Genomic DNA, 19,954 nt, shown 5'->3' with positions numbered 1-19,954 from the left:
TAACTTCCTGAATTCACCCTTCAGGACCTCCTCCCTTTTTCTACCTGTGTCATTGGTACTAACATGTACCAAGACTTTTGGCTGTTCACCCTCTCCCTTCAGAAGACTCTGCACCCAATCCAAGACATCCCGTACCCTGGCACCTGGGAGGCAACACACAATGTGGGTGACTCTGTCAGGCTGACAGAACCTCCTGTCTGTTCCCCTCACTATGGAATTCCCTATGACTACCGCATTCCTCATCTTCCTCTTTCCCTTCTGCACCACGGAACCAGGCTCAGTGCCAGGGACCTGATTGGCGTGGTCGTCCTCTGTCAGGTCACGCCCCTCAACAGCATCCAAAACGAGGTAACGATTACTGAGGGGAATGGCCACCTGAGCTCTTTCCCTCACTTCCCTGACCATCACCCACTTATCGAACTCCTGCTGTCTCGGGGTGAATAACTCCCTGTTGCTCCTCTCTATCTCCTGTTCGCTCTCCCTAAAAAGCTTTTGTTTTCTATTCTATTCACACTACTTTACTGAACGGAGAACCACAATCTTGTTTTAAGCCTCAATTTTAACTAAGCACATTATGTACCAACAAGTTGCCTTGGAAATTTTCCATCTGCCAATCACACCCCTCCTGCAACCATGTTTCACTAATAGCTACATCATATTTCCAGGTATCAATCCATGCTGCCGCTAAGTTAACAAATTTCACGACCTATGCCGGTGATATTAAACGTGATTCTGATGAACTCGGATGTATATGATTGAGCCCCAAATGCGTGGATTTAGATAGCTGAAGTTCAGCAGTATGTAAGATGTCCTCCCTCTCCCATTCCGCCCACCTGCGCACCCAAACATGACCTGCGATTGGGGCAGAGTCTTGCATGGCGGCTCCTTTACCCAGGACAGCCCAGAGCCCAGAAACCGCTCCGCCCGTCCCCGTCCCCGTCCCTGCGATACGCATGCGCTACAGAGATGGCGCCAGCACCTTCGCCCATCAGCAGAAACCACCCCCACCCCCCTCCGCCTCTCCCGGGGCCCCATTTCGTACTGTGAGGGGAAAATAACCGGGACTGTCCCAGTGTGAGGAGCCGCGGTGGGTCCGGAGTTCACAGTGATTGTCCCGGGGTGGGGCTGAGGGTTACGCGGACCCCGCTACTGATGAAAACCCGCTCGGAGCCCATTCCTACCTGCTGCCAATCCTTGGAAGCCTATTGTCCACTGGGCGCATGCGCGCTTCTGGGACTCCGACCTCTAGCTCTTTGCGCCTGCGCACTAGAATCACAGCCGGCGCTTTCTGCAGCGCGGAGATTTCTGGGTAAGGCTGGTGCCATTGGAAACATCTATCATGGACTCCCGCGGCCGCCCGCAAAAGACTTGAGCTGCTAACGTGCGGGACTATTTGGAAGCACTGCAGGTTCGGGTAACCAGGAGGATCTGGAAAAGGAACCAGAAACGGAGATTGGGGGAAGAGTACGGATTGACGGAAGGAGGTTGGAATGAAGTCCGTAAAACGGAAAAAGACACATAATATTGAGTGATTTCTACTGATGGAGAGGAAGGGGGAATTTTCGAAATAAGGGAAGACTTTAAGGTATTGTTTAAATTTGACCCGGTTCAAGCCTCTTCCATCAATCTGATTAACGAGAGAGCTGAAATCTACTATGGGGATATAGATTATGCTCGTACTTTGAGAAGTCGGAAAGTGTTAAGAATAATAAACAGTGTGAGAAGGCATTACGTATGTTTGAAGACTTTGCTTCGCAAAAAATAGTATAAAAATAGAGGTATTGGGTTCCGGTGGAGATTTCAATAGAGCGGGTTCAATCTCGTTTATTGGGAGGTAAGGTTAAGGAGGTAAAGAGATTGAAAGTATTTAGAAACGGGAAAAGGTGGATAGTTTATCTATATTTAATTATTTTGTTGAGGTGAAGCTCCCTGATGATATTAGTTTGAGGTAATTAGTTATAGTCTACAAGTTCATATTCAATCTCCGCTTAGATGTTTTAAATGTTTTAAAGATTTGGGCATGTTCCAGCAGTATGTCTGGGAAACTAAGGTGTAGTAAGTGTAAGTGTGTGTGTGTGTGTGGGGGGGGGGCGGGGGAGGGTGCATAAGTACGAAGTCTGTGGAGAAGTGTCAAGTTAAACTGTTGTAATTGTGGAGAAGATAGTGCAGCGGATGTGAAGTGTTTAACAAGGCAACTGCAGTTCAACAGGTTAAAGTACAGTCGGGTGTGTCTTATGCAGAGCCTCGCAAAGAGTTAAACAGAATATTGATGAAGTATTACCGGTTTGAGACCAGACTGTGAAGTTACTAGATGTATGTCAGCATCATTGTTCATTTACTTTACTTGTAGATAAAATGAAGTTTGTGATGTTTATAACAGATGTGGTGAACTGCATTGCTCAGGAATTGAGTCATACTGAGCAAACTCAAATTATTGTGAAAGCTGCAGAAAAGTTTTTTGGTTTAACTGGTGTTAAGTGGGAAGCTGTGAAAGAACCTCTGATGGGTAGGGTATCTGTATTTCAGTCTTCTTGTGAAGCTAAATAATGGGATTTAGAATATTGCAATGGAAGTCTGATTTCCAATGGACAGGATTTTAAGAAGTTTATTACTGACTTGTCAAATCATCCTGATATTATATGTTTTCAGGAAAACTGGCTGTTACCATATTTAAGTTTTTCTTTGGAAGATTATATTTTTATTAGATGTGATAGGTTATTTGGTAAAGGGGGTGGTGTTGTCAGTTTTACAAGGAAAGGGGTTGTAAATGAAACTTATGAAACACGTTGTAGAAATATTTGATTCACAGTCCAGTTAGTGGCAGTAATGCACCTTTAAGATGGACTGCCAACCACTAAAAAAAGAAAGAAGCCTCCCACTGCCAAGTTTGGCTGTTGTGAGAACAGATGAGGAGAGTCAGCCAATTTCAAATGAATTTTGTGAGGAGAGATTAACTTCTGGAGCTGTGACTGGAGAAGAGATGGCAGGAAGTCAGTGGGAGATGGAGAATGGTGGCAGAAGTAGGTAAGAAGATGTTTGGCAGGTAGTCAAAAGACATAGAAGAAAGTGGGAACAAACAAATGGAACAAACTTAGTGATAGTGATGGTGAGGGTTAGGGCTAGGGCATGATTTTGGAAAGCAGAGGAAACAGGAAATTAAGGTATTGATGAAGCTTGACTCTGCTCCAAGTAGTTCTCTTAATCTGATTCAATTAACTTTTGATCTTAAAAAAGCACTTGGGGGTAGAGTTGGTGCTTATTTGGTTCGAGGTGGGAAGATGCTGGTGATATGTAATGATGTTACACGAAGGGACAGAGCCTTGGCTTTGAAATCCGTTGGTGGTAGGAGTGTAGTTATGTCACTGTTTATGGAAAGACAGTGGAGTGATATCGGAAGTTGCTCTTGTCTAGATTTTCAATGGACCAGATAAGAGAATTTGAAAGTTGAAAACGTGATGGAAGCAAAAAGGCTTTAAAAAAAGTTTTGGGATGGAGTAGGTAGAGATAGTCTCTCAGTTATAGTTAAATTTGATGGTACTTCATTGCCAAATAGTGTTCGTTAGGTTCTGTGAGTTACGGGGTCCAGGTGTATGTGCTGCCTCCTCTGAGATGTTTTAATTGTCAGAAAGTTGGACCTGTAGCTGCTGTGTGCTGTGGGAAGAAACGCTGCAGTAGGTGTGGTAGTGAACATGACTATGGAAGCTGTGGTGATGGTGTTAAGTTGAAATGTCATTGTGGATGGGAAGCTGGTGCTATATATGGAGGCCGTGTAGTGGTTAAAGTTCAGCGGGTGAGCCTGCAGTCTGCTATGTCGTATGCTGAAGCCTTGCAGAGGGTCAAGGAAATTGATAAGGGTGAAAGGCTTGTACCCTGAACCCCTGTCCAACAAGAAACTGTTTGTCTGGCTCACCCATTTATTGCTCATAAATCTTTGAAGGGAGATAAGATAAGATTTGCAGTCTTTATGGCTGACGTAGTCAAATGCACCTCTCAAGCTAAGAGTTGAACAGAGAAAACAAAAATTATTTTGAAGTCTGCAGATAAATTTCTTGGCATTGCAGGATTGTTGTTAGAGATAGTAAGTGAGGTGTTACAGGGTGGAGCTCTCAGTTAACAGTCTCTTGCCCATTGGTGCCCACTATTTTACAGTGGAATGCCAAGAGTCTGATTGCAAATTTTTTAAAAAAAATGTTGTGAGGTACTATTCATGGGTTCAATGTCCATTCAGAAATCGGATGGCAGAGGGGAAGAAGTTGTTCCTGAATGGTTGAGTGTGTGCCTTCCGGTTTTTGACCTCCTTCCTGATGGTAACAATGAGAACAGGACATTTCCTGGGCATTGGGTCCTTAATGATGGACAGCACTTTTCTGAGGCACTGCTCCTTGGAGATGTCTTGGATACTACGGAGAGGCTAGTGCCCATGATGGAGCTGACTAATTTTACAACTCTCTGCAACTTACTTTGATCCTGTACAGTAACCCCACCACTCCCATACCAGATGGTGATGTAGCATTCTGATGCAGCACAGTACATCTGTAGAAATTTTTGAGTGTTTTTGGGTGAATACCAACTCTCCCAGTAGGTAAAGCGGGGGCTCTGATTCGGAAGATGGGAAGTGTGAGATGGAGCAGAGTCCTTCCAGTCTTCTGTTCTGAAGTTTTCATGAAATGCACAGTTCTGAGAGACTGAGTGAAGAGGAGGGCATTCCTTGACAATAATCTTGGGATTACTGAGGATAGGCAGAGTATTGATTTGGTGCTTGATGTGGAGTTTTCATTATCTGAACTCAATTACTTTCTAGGATTAAACTTGTGTCACCAGGAAAAAATGGGCTTTGTTACTGAATGTTTTCCCATATGTCATAGCAAGTTTCAAATAGTTGTAGATTTATTCAATCAAAGTTGGGACTGCTGGATGTCTTCCATCAGTATGGAAGTTAGGGGTGGTAATTCCAGACCTGAAACCAGGCAAAGAACAGTCAGAGCCTGCTAGTTACAGGACAATTTCTTTGACTTGTGTAAACTTATGGAGAGGATGGTGACTGATAGATTGGTGTTTTATTTGGAAAGTAGAAGATTACTGTCACCTCATCAATGTGGCTTTCGTAAAGGTAGGATGACTCTGGAACCTGTGTTGTGTCTGGAATATGATATTAGAAAAGGCACAGGTTAAGGAGGAGGTTGTAGTGGTATCTTCCTTGATATTGAGAAGGCTTATGATGTGCTTTAGGAGGGACTGTTGATAAATCTGTAAAATCGGGATTGGTGAACAAATGTTTATTGTTTCAGATGATCATACAGGTCAGTGTGGGCAAATAGTATTGTAAGGCTTTTTCTATAGATAATGGTCCTCCACGATGGAGTGTTTGTTGTCCTGTCCCATTCATGATGATAAATGATAATTTTTATAAAGTTGATCCTAACATTTCCAAGTCCCTGTATGCTGATCACAGGGCTGTATGGAAAAGGGGCAGGAATATAAACATTATAATGAATAAGTTCAGGCTGCTGTACAGGAATTGGAGAAATGGGGTGAGCAGTGGGGGTTTAAGTTCACAGCGGCAAGAACTCAGGTTATTTGTTTTGGTAAACAGATCAATAGGCCCATTGTTGATCTTGGACTGCGTGGACAGACATTGGAACAAGTGTCAGTGATTAGTATGTGAATAAATGTGAAACTTACATGGAAGCACTTCGTCAATAAAATACTTTGGAGATAGAAACAGAGAAAATCTACAGCACAATACAGGCCCTTTGGCCCATAAAGCTGTGCAGAACATGTCCTTACCTGAGAAATTACCTAGGGTTACCCATAGCCCTCTATTTTTCTGAGCTCCATGTACCTGTCCAGGAGTCTCGTAAAAGACCCTATTGTATCCACCTCCACCACCGTCGCTGGCAGCCCATTCCATGCACTCACCACTCTTTAAGTAAAAAACCTACCCCTGACATCTCTGTGCCTACTTCCAAGCACCTTAAAACTGTGCCTTTTCGTGCTAGCCACTTCAGCCCTGGGAAAAAGCCTCTGACTATCCACGTGATCAATGCCTCTCATCATCTTATACACCTCTCATCCTCCGTCGCTCCAAGGAAAAAAAGCTGAGTTCACTCAACCTATTCTCATAAGGCATGATCCCCAATCCAGGCAACATCCTTGTAAATCTCTGCATCTTTTCTATGGTTTCCACATCCTTCCAGTAGTGAGGCGACCAGAACTGAGCACAGTACTCCAAGTGGGGTCTGACCAGGGTCCTATATAGCTGCAATATTACCTCTCGGCTCCTAAACTCAATCCCACGATTGATGAAGGCCAATGCATCATATGCTTTCTGAACCACAGAGTTAACCTGCGCAGCAGCTTTGAGTGTCCTATGGACTCGGACCCTAAGATCCCTCTGATCCTCCACACTGCCAAGACTCTTACCATTAATACTATATTCTGCCAAAATGAATCACCTCACACTTATCTGGATTGAACTCCATCTGCCACTTCTCAGCCCATTTTTGTAGCCCATCAATGTGCCACTGTAACCTCTGACAGCCCTCCACACTATCCACAACACCCCCAACCTTTGTGTCATCAGCAAATTTACTAGCCCATCCTTCCACTTTCTCAAAAGAGAGAGAGGGGGAGGGAAAGATGTGCTTAGTGGTGGGATCCCGTTGGAGGTGGCGGAAGTTACAGAGGAAGTTATCCCACCACTAAGCACATCTTTCCCTCCCCCTCTCTCTCTGCTTTCCACAGGGATCGCTCCCTACGTGACTCCCTTGTCCATTCGTCCCCCCCATCCCTCCCCACTGATCTCCCTCCTGGCACTTATCCGTGTAAGCGGAACAAGTGCTACACATGCCCTTACACTTCCTCCCTTACCACCATTCAGGGCCCCAAACAGTCCTTCCAGGTGAGGCGACACTTCACCTGTGAGTCGGCTGGGGTGATATACCGCGTCCGGTGCTCCCGGTGTGGCCTTTCATATATTGGCGAGACCCGACGCAGACTGGGAGACCGCTTTGCTGAACACCTACGCTCTGTCCGCCAGAGAAAGCAGGATCTCCCAGTGGCCACACATTTTAATTCCACATCCCATTCCCATTCTGACATGTCTATCCACGGCCTCCTCTGCTGTAAAGATGAAGCCACACTCAGGTTGGAGGAACAACACCTTATATTCCGTCTGGGTAGCCTCCAACCTGATGGCATGAACTTCGACTTCTCTAATTTCCGTTAATGCCCCACCTCCCCCTCGTACCCCATCTGTTACTTATTTTTATACACACATTCTTTCTCTCACTCTCCTTTTTCTCCCTCTGTCCCTCTGAATATACCCCTTGCCCCTCCTCTGGGTTCCCTCTCCCCCCGTCTTTCTTCCCGGACCTCCTGTCCCATGATCCTCTCGTATCCCTTTTGCCAATCACCTGTCCAGCTCTTGGCTCCATCCCTCCCCCTCCTGTCTTCTCCTATCATTTTGGATCTCCCCCTCCCCCTCCAACTTTCAAATCTCTTACTCACTCTTCCTTCAGTTAGTCCTGACGAAGGGTCTCGGCCTGAAACGTCGACTGCACCTCTTCCTAGAGATGCTGCCTGGCCTGCTGCGTTCACCAGCAACTTTGATGTGTGTTGCTTGAATTTCCAGCATCTGCAGAATTCCTGTTGAGAACATTTACCTAGGGTGGATTTGACTCTTCAGGAGAGACTGTCAGAACATTTACCTGGGGTAGATTTGACTCTTCAGGAGAGACTGTCAGAACGTGCCTGGAATGTATCTGAAGAGGGACTGATGACTCTATATATACATAATCAATATTATGGAGTGGTTCTAGTGTTCACAGATGGCTTCGATGACCCGGTGTCTCATAACACCAGTGCAACAGTCTATGTCCCAAAATTTCAGATGTCAATTAGAAAAACGTTACCTAATAAACTTTCAGCTTTTGCTATTGAAATGGTGGCAATCCTTCTTGCATTGCCGTGGATAAGAGTACATACAGCCTAAATGGGTTATTATCTGTTCTGATTCCGTCTCCGTGTTGTGTAGTCTAAAGCTGGGTCTGTCCAATAGTTGTCCAGATGTTTTGTTGGAAGTTAGACAAACATTATTACATCTGCAGTATTTCGTAGTGTATCTGCTTTCAGTGGATCCCAGCTCACGTGGGGGTGGAAGGAAGTGAGTAGTCAGCAGGCTGGCTAAACAGTCTGTGACGGTCTGTGTTGTTGACGTTGATATTCCTCTAACTAACGGCAGGCAAAGTTTCAATTAAGGACCATGTTCTCTCGATATGGCAGAGACTGTGGGACACACTATTGTAGGGGAGATACTTGTATGGAATTCAGAAAAAAGGTTACAGTATTTCACTTTGGAGGTGAGGAGAGGAGGGCCAGTAGGGAGGAAGTTATAATTACTCAGCTTAGGCTTGGCCATACTGGTTTAAATGCCACTTGGTAAACATAGTTCAGGTGATTGTAGACAGTGTCATCTTCCAGACACAGTACAGTCTCACGAATTATTGGAATGTCGGCCATCTGAGTGGGAGAGAAGTAGACTCGGGAAAGCAATATTGTTACTTTGGATAATTTGGTAGGGTGCGGGCAAGAAGAACGAGAGAAGCATAACCAAGTATTGAAATTCTTGACTCTTGCTGGGTTGTTTAATACAATTTAAGGCAATTAGGTGTTTATATATTCCCTTATTTAGACTGAGGAAGACATCAGCAGTATACCGGACACTCAAGGGTGGCAGGGAAGAGAAGTGTGCGCAGTCACAATTACGACAGAGAAAGTACTCAGGAAGCTGAATAGGCTAAAGGTAGATAAATCTCCCGGACCAGAAGGAGTGCACCCTCGTATTCTGAAGGAAGTAGCTGTGGAGATTGCGGAAGCATTAGCAATGATCTTTCAAAAGTCGATAGATTCTGGCATGGTTCCGGAGGACTGGAAGATTGCAAATGTCACTCCGCTATTTAAGAAGAGGGCAAGGAAGCAAAAAGGAAATTATAGACCTGTTAGCTTAACATCGGTGGTTGGGAAGTTGTTGGAGTCGATTGTCAAGGATGAGGTTACAGAGTACCTGGAGGCATATGACAAGATTGGCAGAACTCAGCATGGATTCCTTAAAGGAAAATCCTGCCTGACAAACCTATTGCAATTTTTTGAGGGAATTACAAGTAGGCTAGACAAGGGAGATGCAGTGGATGTTGTATATTTGGATTTTCAGAAGGCCTTTGACAAGGTGCCACACATGAGGCTACTTAACAAGGTAAGAGTCCATGGAATTACGGGAAAGTTACATACGTGGATAGAGCGTTGGCTGATTGGCAGGAAACAGAGAGTGGGAATAAAGGGATCCTATTCTGGTGGCTGCCGGTTACAAGTGGTGTTCCACAGGGGTTCGTGTTGGGGCCGCTTCTTTTTACATTGTACATCAACGATTTGGATTATGGAATAGATGGCTTTGTGGCTAAGTTTGCTGACAATACGACGATAGGTGGAGGGGCCAGTAGTGTTGAGGAAACGGAGAGTCTACAGAGAGACTTGGATAGATTGGAAGAATGGGCAAAGAAGTGGCAAATGAAATACAATGTTGGAAAGTGTATGGTTATGCACTTTGGCAGAAGAAATAAACAGGCAGACTATTATTTAAATGGGAAAAGAATTCAAAGTTCTGAGATTCAGCAGGACTTGGGAGTCTTCGTACAGGATTCCCTTAAAGTTAACCTCCAGGTTGAATCAGTAGTGACGAAGGTGAATGCAATGTTGGCATTCATTTCTAGAAGAATAGAGTATAGGAGCAGGGATGTGATGTTGAGGCTCTATAAGGCGCTGGTGAAACCTCACTTGGAGTACTGTGGGCAGTTTTGGTCTCCTTATTTAAGAAAGGATGTGCTGACGTTGGAGAGGGTACAGAGAAGATTCACTAGAATGATTCCGGGAATGAGAGGGTTAACATATGAGGAACATTTGTCCGCTCTTGGACTGTATTCCTTGGAGTTTAGAAGAATGAGGGGAGACCTCATAGAAAGATTTCGAATGTTGAAAGGCATGGACAGAGTGGATGTGGCAAAGTTGTTTCCCATGATGGGGGAGTCTAGTATGAGAGGGCATGACTTCAGGATTGAAGGACGCCCATTCAGAACAGAAATGCGAAGAAATTTTTTTAGTCAGAAGGTGGTGAATCTATGGAATTTGTTGCCACGGGCAGCAGTGGAGGCCAAGTCATTGGGTGTATTTACGGCAGAGATTGATAGGTATCTAAGCAGCCAGGGCATCAAAAGTTATGGTGAGAAGGTGGGGGAGTGGGACTAAATGGGAGAATGGATCAGCTGATGATAAAATGGCAGAGCAGACTCGATGGGCCGAATGGCCGACTTCTGCTCCTTTGTCTTATGGTCTTATTATTAGAATTATTTCTTCTTGGGCTGGTGGTGCTGGGTGTTAGGAACACTTTCCTGAATCCTCCTTGCACTCCAGATCAGTAGGGGGCAGTAATGCACCTCTTCAGTTGGTCTGCCAACAACCAATAAAAAGCAATAGAAGAAGAAGACTCCCACTGCCAGGAGTTTTGGGGGGGGGGGGGCGGTCGTTGGAATCTCAAACCCTCGGCCTGCCGTGGAGGTGGTCAGACAGGTTTAGTTGTTGACAACAGTTGGGGTAGGTTGCGGGGGGCGGTGCGGTGCGTATAGAGATGTCAGGAAGCAAAGCAGAATACAGAGGTAGTGAATGGGAGGTGGTATTGGGTGAGGAGTTGTATAGGGGAAGGCAAATGGCAGGTTTCTGGAATTCGAAGAAAAAAGTGGCAAATTGAGGATTGTCCAGTGATGATGCCAGTAGAGAGGATTTAAATAAAAGAAAGAAGGAGAAAGAGTTGAAGGTATTGCTGAGTTTTATCAGTCCGATTACTCGCTTTACACTTGCTGTGGCTAAGCACAGCTCCAATGCCATATTCATGTTTGCTGATGACACCACTGTCATGGGCCGAATCAAAGGGGGTGATGAATCAGCATACAGGAGGGAGACTGAAAACCTGGCTGAGGGGTGCCACAACAACAATCTCTTATTCAATGTCAGCAAGACCAAGGAGCTAATTATTGACTTCAGGAGAAAGGAACCAGGGGTCCATGAGCCAGTCCTCATTGAAGGATCAGAGGTGGAGAGGGTCACCAACTTTAAATTTCTCACTGTCATCTTGGACAACCTGTGCTGGGCCCAGTACGTAGGTGCAAATACAAAAGCAGCACGATAGCACCGCTGCTTCCTTGGGAGTTTGCCTAGAAGTAGCATGACATCTAAAACTTTGATCAATTTCTGTAGATGTGTGGTAGGGAGTATATTGACTGGCTGCATCATCTTGAGTGGAAAGTCCTACAAAAAGTAGTGGATACAGCCCAGTCGATCATGGGTAAAGCCCGCCTCGCCATTGAGTACATCTGCACAAAGCGTTATTACAGGAAAGCAGCATCTCTGCTGAGCCTCAGGACTCAAACACCAGATTCAGGGATAGTTATTACCCTTCAACCATCAGTCTCTTGAACCAAAGCGAATAACTTCGCCAACAGGTGGTAAGAGTGGGCTCCCTCACCTCCACCCCTCTGACCCTCAATACAGGAGCCCCTCAGGGCTGTGTACTAAGTCCCTTCCTTTACTCCCTGTACACCCATGACTGTGTCGCCATCCACAGCTCTAATCTGCTAAATAAATTTGTCAACGACACTACATTGATTGGCCTAATCTCAAACAATAATGAGGTGGCCTTCAGGGAAGAAATAATCACTCTGACACAGCAGTGTCAAGAAAACAACCTCTCCCCCAATGTCGCAAAAACAAAGGAGCTGGCTGTGGGTTACAGGAGGAATGGAGACTGGCTAACCCTACTGATGAGAGGGTAAACAGCTTTAAGTTCCTTGGCACCTAGAGCACTGAGATCCTCACATGGTCTGTACACAACAGCAGTGTGGTGAAAAAGGCACAACACCTCTTTTACCTCAAAGGGTTGAGGAAGTTTGGTATGGACACCCCCTCCCGCCCCAAATCCTAAGAACTTTCTACAGGGGCATAATTGAGAGCATCCTGACTGGCTGCATCACTGCCTGGTATGGGAACTGTACCTCCCTTAATCGCAGGACTCTGCAGAGAGTGGTGTGGACAGCCCAGCACATCTGTAGTTGTGAACTTCCCATGATTCAGGACATTTACAAGGACAGGTGTGTAAAAAGTGCCCGTAGGATCATTGGGGACCCGAGTCACCCCCGTCACAATCTGTTCCAGCTGCTAGCATCTGGGAAATGGTACCGCAGCATAAAAACCAGGACCAACAGGCTCCAGGACAGCTTCTTCCACCGGGCCATCAATTAACTCATGCTGATCTGAGTGTATTTCTATGTTACATTGTCTGTTCTATTAATGCAGTTCTGCTCACTGCATTTCATTGGCTTTGTATCTGTACTTGGCACAATGACAATAGAGTTGAATCTAATCTAAATTTATTATAAAATATTATAAATTACTATGATTGCACATTGCACATTTAGACGGAGACGTAACGTAAAGATTTTTACTCCTCATGTTTGTGAAGGATGTAAGAAATAAAGTCAATTCAATTCAATTTCACTTACCCCGTCGTTGTGTTCGCTCAATCTATGGACTCATTTACAAACACTCTTCAAATCATGTTCTCGATATTTATTACTTATCAATTATTATTATTTATTCCTTTTTGTACCTGCACAGTTTGTTGTCTTTTGCACACTGGTTGTCACCCTGTTGGTGCAATCTTTCATTAATTCTGTTATGGTTTTTATTCTATTACAGATTTATGGAGAATGCCTGCAAGAAAATGAATCTCAGAGATGTATTTGGTGATAGATATGCCCTTTGACAATAAATTTACTTTGAACTTTGATTAGATTAACTAAGGATTTTAAAATAAAACGTTCTGAGATATTGTGGGTGCAAGATCTTCAAGAGATGGGACACTCTTAGTGCTTTGTCAAGATATTATGCAATGTGAGAAAGCTTTTGGGTTAAAAGCTGTGGGAGGAAGGAAAGTAACACTGAGGAATTATATCAAATGATAGTGGCTTTGGGAAATAATCACAGGAGTGCCTCTGGATGTATCCATTGACCACATTAATGTAGTTTAGTCGGGAGAAAAGTGGACGCCAGACATTAAAAGGATTTTGGGGTGGAGTTGGAACAGAGAGCTTATTGGTGTTGATTACATTTGATGGATAAAAGTTGCAGGTTTATGGTTACTTTAGGTTGTATAAGTTGTATGCTTTAAGTCTATGTGTCCCCGAGATGTTTTCAGTGCCAAGAGTTTGGTCATGTAGCATCTGTGTGTAGGGGTAACAAGCGGCATGGTAGATGTGGTGGGGAACATGATTATGGTACTGTGGAGGGAATTAGGCCAAATTATAGCAATTGTGGAGGGGAACATAGCTCTGCGCATACAGGATGTCCTCTAAATTAGAAACATCTGTAAGTGTAGCATGTTCGGGTGCAAATGGGCATATCATACGGAGAGGCTCTTCAGAAAGACTGTGCCAAGGAGACATATTAATATTCAGAATATGGACAGATTAAAGTTTGTAAAGTGTAGGATTTTACAAGAAATTCCTTGACTATTGATAAACTAAAATGTGTCACTTTCATGGCAGATGTAATAAATGTACAGCGCAAACTAAAAGTAGGGCAGAAACATTTTAAATTATATTAAAAGCTACAGAAAAACATCTAGAGATGAAAGACTTAAATCTAGAAGTTATTAATAATGCTTTAAGGATTAGTAAATAACATTCAGACTTCAAAAAAAGAGTTGCCGAAATCTTTTCTAATCTTACAATGTAATGCTGGAAGTTTGTTAGCTGATGGTCAATAATTAAAGAAATTTGTTGAAGTTTTACCAAATAAAACTTGTGTTATGTGTGTATAGGAAACCTGGTGGAAATCTTGTCTGACCTTTTAAGACACAAGGTTATGCTGATTTTAAAATGCAATCGGAAAATTGGTAATGGTGGAGGAGTGGCTACTATTGTTAAAAATGGGATAGCACAAAGAGTTTTGGAAAATGGAGTCATTTATGAGTCAATTTTAGTTGAAATATTACAGATAATATTTTTAAAACACTTGGGAAAGGTTAACACCTGCCTGATGTATTGAAAGTGTGGGTGGGTGGAAATGTTTGAAATAAGGTTCTATGGTGTGGGGGTTTTAATGCTCAGAATACTATGTGGAGTTGTGGAGACACAAGTGTGCATGGGACAATGGTGGAAGACTTTCTGGAAAAAATATGTTTGTTGTGTTTGAATGGTGGTAGGAGTGAAAGGATAAATCTATTTAAAAACACTGTTTCTGCTATAGACCTTACACTGATATCTCAGGATACAGCAAGTGTGTGTGACTGGGAAGTGTATAATGATACACCTGTGGGGAGTGATCATTTCCCCATTGTTTGTGAAACGGGAATAGATGTGTATCAGTGGAATTATCATAACCCCAGATGGAATCTTGAAAAGGCAAATTGGGATATATTTGATGATTTATTTGAAAGTAGATTTCCTGATCATTTGGTTTTGGAGGATATCGAGTTGAGTAATAATACCTTGTGCTCTGCACTGAACTCCAGAGGTAAGGAAGCGAATTCTGGATCATTGGGAGATAATAAAAGGAAAACTGTTCCCTGGTGCACAGACAAATGTAAAAGGAGTGGAATGAAGCTTTTAGGAAAGTTAGGCAGAGTTACTTCCCGTTCATCTTTCATACAATGTAAAAGAGCTCAAGCTATAGTTAGAAAAGTAGTGAGAAAAGCAAAGAGAATGAATTGGAGAACATACTGTGATAGTACTGGGAAAGAAATCCAGGTCAGGGAAGTTTGGGGTTTGATACAGAAAATGGGGGAATTACAAAATTTTATGCATTACCACTTTTGTATTGTGGGGAGAAGGTTGCAGTTACTGACCCTGAAAAAGGCAGAATTATTAACGAAAGTCATAGCACAAGCAAGTATGCGGCATGCAAGAGAATTCCTAGGCGCATGGTTTTCCGTGAACAATTCTGTAAACAGACACATAGACCTTGATCCTACTTATGAGCCAATGTGTGCAAAATTCCAGACCACAACACACAGAGTTCGCCACGCAACCAATGATGAAGCTGTCTCCCTACATCACGATTGAGTTTCTGTAATGACGACCAATCAGCTGATGATAAGCATATAAAGGGCAAACATTCAGAGCACACAACACAAATTAACAGCACACTGATGATATCTGCTTGTATGTTGACAAATTGTTTGCAAATGATTGCCAAAATCAGAGAACTCGACCCAACCATCACCCATCCGAGTTACCCATTTTCAGAGTTATTTCCATTAACAAAAGTATTTGGCAGTCTACACAGTCAGCCAACTTAAGTAAAGAAGAAAATTGGCAAACAATCCTCACATTGCTGAGAAAAAAGAATGTTCCAGTTCCTGCTTGAAAGTTGAATTTAAATTGTCTGAACTTTAAAACGGCTATTAATAGTGTTGATCATTCACCACCTGGGAAAGATAATATTTGTTAGAGGTTTTTTCCATGGTTATCAGATTTGAAACATGTCAGGTTTGAAACCTTTTAATACAATATGGGTTGAAAGGCGACTTCTTCCTTACTGGAAACTAGTACAGGCAGTTCTTGTCTCTATATTGAATCCAGGTGAGGATCAATCAGATCTGTCCAGTTATAGATCGAGTTTACTAACTTGACATGTACGTAAGGTGACACAGCAAATGATTATCCCATTTGTGGAGAGTCATGGAAAATTACCGACATACCAATGTGGATTTTGTAAAGGGAGAATGACCATGGACTCAGTGTTAAGTCTGGAATCAGATATTCGTAAGGCCTAGGTTAGTGAAGAACCAGAGGAGGCAGCTTTCTTTGATGTACAGAAAGCTTATATGTTGTGGACACAGGGGCTGCTGCTTAAACTGGAAAAGATGGGAATAGATGGTAGATTGTTCAACTGGATTCCTGATTTTTTTTTCAAGATGGTTTAATGTTATTTCCTGTTCACAAGTGTAAGGACAACAAAATAATTGTTATTCTGGATCAGATACAGCACAAAAAGACACAAAAACATAATAATAACTAAAAAAGACACCACAAATATAAATAGATAAGATAGCTCAGTAGTATATGCATGAAGTGATACAGATGGGGCTCATCAGCCATGGTTGGCAGCTCATCTAGGAGGAGGAAAATCCTGATGTCAAACCTCCACTGCCTGTGGCTATACCCACTGACGGGGAAGGCTTCGGGAGTAAACTACAATCTGGAGCTGGAGCTACTAAGGCAGTCCTACATTGAGTTCAATGCTGATGTCAACTCCTGCGACGCTACTGGTGCCAAACTGTATCGGTCTCTGCAGTTCCTCTGGATTTATCAGCTGTGTGGAGAGGTGGAGCTTGCTACATGGGCAACAGCTTGCTCTCCATATCGTACTGCCCAGGCTTGCATATCTACACAGCTAGGATGCAATATCCATGGTCAACTCTGACCTATAGAGGCCTCAGACAGAAAGTGATGCTAGTCTGATGGGAATAATCAAGTCATGGTGAAGTCAGTGGGTGGAGGGGTTGATCAGTCTTACTGCTTGGGGTAAGTAACTATTTTTGAGCCTGGTGGTGTGGATGATATGTACCCTCCTGCCTGATGGGAGTGAAACAAACAGTCCATGAGCAGGGTGAGTGGGATCTTACACTGGCCCTTTTCCAGCACCTTGATGGTGGGTTGGCTGGTGTCAGTGATCTATGGGAAGTTTTGACCACCTGTTGTAGAGCCTTCCTGTCCACCGCAGTGCTAACAGAAATGCAGCTTTCCACTGTGCTTGTGTAGAATGCCGTGAGTATGGATGTGCACAGTCCAGTTCTCTTCAGCCTCTTCACTGCAGGGTGTGTTTTGGGACCATGAGAGGTTGTGTGAGATGTGCACTCCCAGGAGTTTGAAAAAGCCTGCAGTTTCCACTGCTGCATCACTGACAGAAAGAGGGTTGTGAGTGGTGCGAGTTCTCCTGAAGAGGAAAACCATCTCCTTTGTCTTGTTGACTTTAAGGAAGAGGTTATTTGCCTGGCACCATGCCTCGAGCTCTTCCACCTCCTCATCATTGTTGGTGATGAGCCCCACCGCTGTTGTATCATCAATGATGAATGCTAGGGTACTTGGCTATGCAGTCATGAGTCATAGTCATAGAAAAATACAGCACAGAAACAGACCCTTCGGCCCATCTTGTCCATGCCAAATCCATTAAACCTGCCTACTCCCTTTGACCTGACTTGGACCATAGAACTCCAGATCTCTGCTATCCAAACTTCTCTTAAAAGGTTGAAATCAAGCTTGCATGCACTACCTGTGCTGGCAGCTCGTTCCACTCTCTCAGCCCCCTGAGTGAAGAAGTTTCCCTTCATGTTCCCCTTAAACTTTCACCCTTAACCTATGACTTCTGGTTGTGGTCCCAATCAACTTCAATGAAGAAAGCCTGCTTCCATTTGCCCTACCTTTACCCTTCATAATTTTGAAATCTTCTATCAAATCTCCCTCAATCTTCTACGTTCTAAAGAACACAGTCCTAACTTCGTCGATCTTTTCCTATAACTCAGGTTCCCAAACTCGGCAACTTCCTTGTAAATTTTCTCGGTAGTCTTTCAACCTATTCACATTTTTACTGTAGGTAAGTGACCAAAACTGCACGCAATACTCCAAATTAGGCCTCACCAATGTCTTATACAACTTAAGTATAACATCCCATCTCCTGTACTCAACACTTTGACTTATGAAGGCCAATTTGCCAAAAGCTTTCTTTATGACCCTACCTACCTGAAATACCACTTTCAACAAATTATGGACCTGCATTGATAGGCCCCTTTGTTCTACCACAGTCCTCAGTGCCCTACCACTCACTATGTAAGATCTACTCTGGTTGGTCCTACCAAAGTGCAACACCTTGCACTTGCCTGCATTAAATTCCATCGGACATTTTTCAGCCATTTTTCCAGCTGATCGAGATCCCTTTGCAAGCCACGATAGACTTTCTCACTGTCCACTACAACCCCAATCTTAGTATCATTCACAAATTTGCTGATCTAGTTAACTACATTATCATCCAGATCATTGATATAGATGACAAACAACAATGGACCCAACACCGATTGCTGCAGCACGTAGACAACACCCACTGTCTTGCCTACATCCACTTTCCTGGTAACTTCCTCAAAAAACTCTGTAAGATTAGTTAGGCACGAGCTACCACGCATGCAGCCGCGCTGACTAAATCAGACTGTGTCTATCCAAATATTTACATATCCAGCCCCCTGGGATACCTTCTAACAAATTTCCCACACCTGATGTCAGACTCACCAGCGTATAATTTCCTGGTTTCTGTTTAGAGCCTTTTTAAACAGCAGAACAACACTGGTTATCCTCCAATCCTCTGTTACCTCTCTTATCGCTAAGGATGATTTAAATATCTCTACTAAGGGCCCCTGCAATTTCTGCTCTTGCCTCCGGTAGGGTCTGAGGGAGCACCTTGTCAGGCCCTGGTGATTTATCCACCCTGATTTGCCTCAGGATAGCAAACAACTCCTCTGTAATCTGTACAGGGTCTAAGAAGTTGGTGCCGCTTTGCCTCACTTCTATAGACTCTGTCCATCTCCTGAATAAAAATAGATGCAAAAAAAATACTTAAGATCTTCCTCATCTCTTCTGGCTCCTGAGCAGAGTGTACAGCAGTGGGCTCAGCACACAGCCCTGGGGAGCGGGGGGGGGGGGGCGGGGATCCGTGTTGAGGATGATGGGGAGGAGCAGTTGTACATCCTGACTATCTGAGGTCTGTTGGTTAGGAAGTACAACACCCAGTTGCACAGTGGTGCATTTAAACTGAGGAGTAGGAATTTGTTCAGCAAGGTCTGTGGGACAATAGTGTTGAATGCCAAACTGAAGACATGTGTCCTTGTTTTCTAGGTGTGTCTGGGCAGGTGTATGACAAATGCAGTGGTATTTGTTGTAGGACAGTTCTGTTGGTAAGCATATTGTTGAGTGTCCAATGTGGCAGGAATAGAATGTTTGATAAGTGCCATTATCAGCTGTTCAAAGCACTTCATGATGATTGACGTCTGTATCACTGGGCAATAATCGTTTAGTTCTGAACGTGTTGAGTCCTTTGGTACCGAGATGATGGTGGCTGATTTGAAGCATGTGGAGACAGCAGCCTGGAGGAGTGAAATGTTGAAGATGTCAGTGAGCTGGTGTGCACACTCCCTGAGTACTCGGCCTGGGACGTCGTCTGGCCCAGTCGCCTTTTGGGGGTTGATTCTCTGCAGTGTGTTTCTCATGCCTGCTGCTGTTACAGACAATGGCTGCTTACCTGGGAGAGGGATAGCTTTTGTTGCATGCTCAAAGCATACATAAAAGTTTTGTGCATCAGGGAGGGAGGCATCACTGGTACAATCAATGCTGTTTTTCCTGGCGTAGTCCATAATGCCATTTATGCCTGTCATGTTCACTGGGGATTGTTACCTTACCTCTGATCCTAAATTTTTTATGCGTAGGATGTCTAAGATGAGGTACCTCCTGGCTGCTCGGAGAACTGTTGTGTCACTGGATTTGAAGGCAGTGTCCCGAGCTTTTAATAGGGAGCGCACCTCAGCATTCAGACAGGGCTTCTGGTTGGCCTGTGAGATGACAGCTCTTGAGGTACTATAGTCGTCCACGTACTTACTGATACAGCCGATGACGGGTGAGGCATAGTCTGTGTCTCCTTGACCATCTGTCAGCTGGACAGTTCAAAGCAGCCCTGAAGCATAGAGATTGCTTCATTAGACCGAATGGTGCTGGTCCTTTTGACTGGCATCTCCATTTTCAGCAGCAGTCAGTACGCTGGAAGATGCAAGTTAGGAAGGGAACAATGTTTTCTAAGGAGTATGAGA

At 43.9% G+C, this 19,954-nt stretch overlaps 1 protein-coding gene across 2 annotated transcripts in view; it reads right to left on the bottom strand.

The window, feature by feature from the left end:
* The window catches only part of LOC134352801 (zinc finger protein 239-like), a 44,618-nt gene that overhangs the window by 11,180 nt on the left and 13,484 nt on the right, over positions 1 to 19,954 (bottom strand). Inside the window, exon 1 of one of the 2 annotated variants that reach the window (XM_063060278.1) lies at positions 1,182 to 1,497. The exons of the other annotated variant lie outside the window; for it this stretch is intronic. The gene's annotated coding sequence lies outside the window, so the exon portion shown is untranslated. Of the gene's footprint in view, positions 1 to 1,181; positions 1,498 to 19,954 lie in introns of those variants that run through there. 2 annotated transcript variants of the gene reach the window in all.

The sequence above is a fragment of the Mobula hypostoma genome, chromosome 10 (assembly GCF_963921235.1).
Source record: "Mobula hypostoma chromosome 10, sMobHyp1.1, whole genome shotgun sequence".
In the NCBI taxonomy this organism is placed as follows: domain Eukaryota; kingdom Metazoa; phylum Chordata; class Chondrichthyes; order Myliobatiformes; family Myliobatidae; genus Mobula; species Mobula hypostoma.
This window is presented reverse-complemented; position numbering and strand designations above follow the sequence as displayed.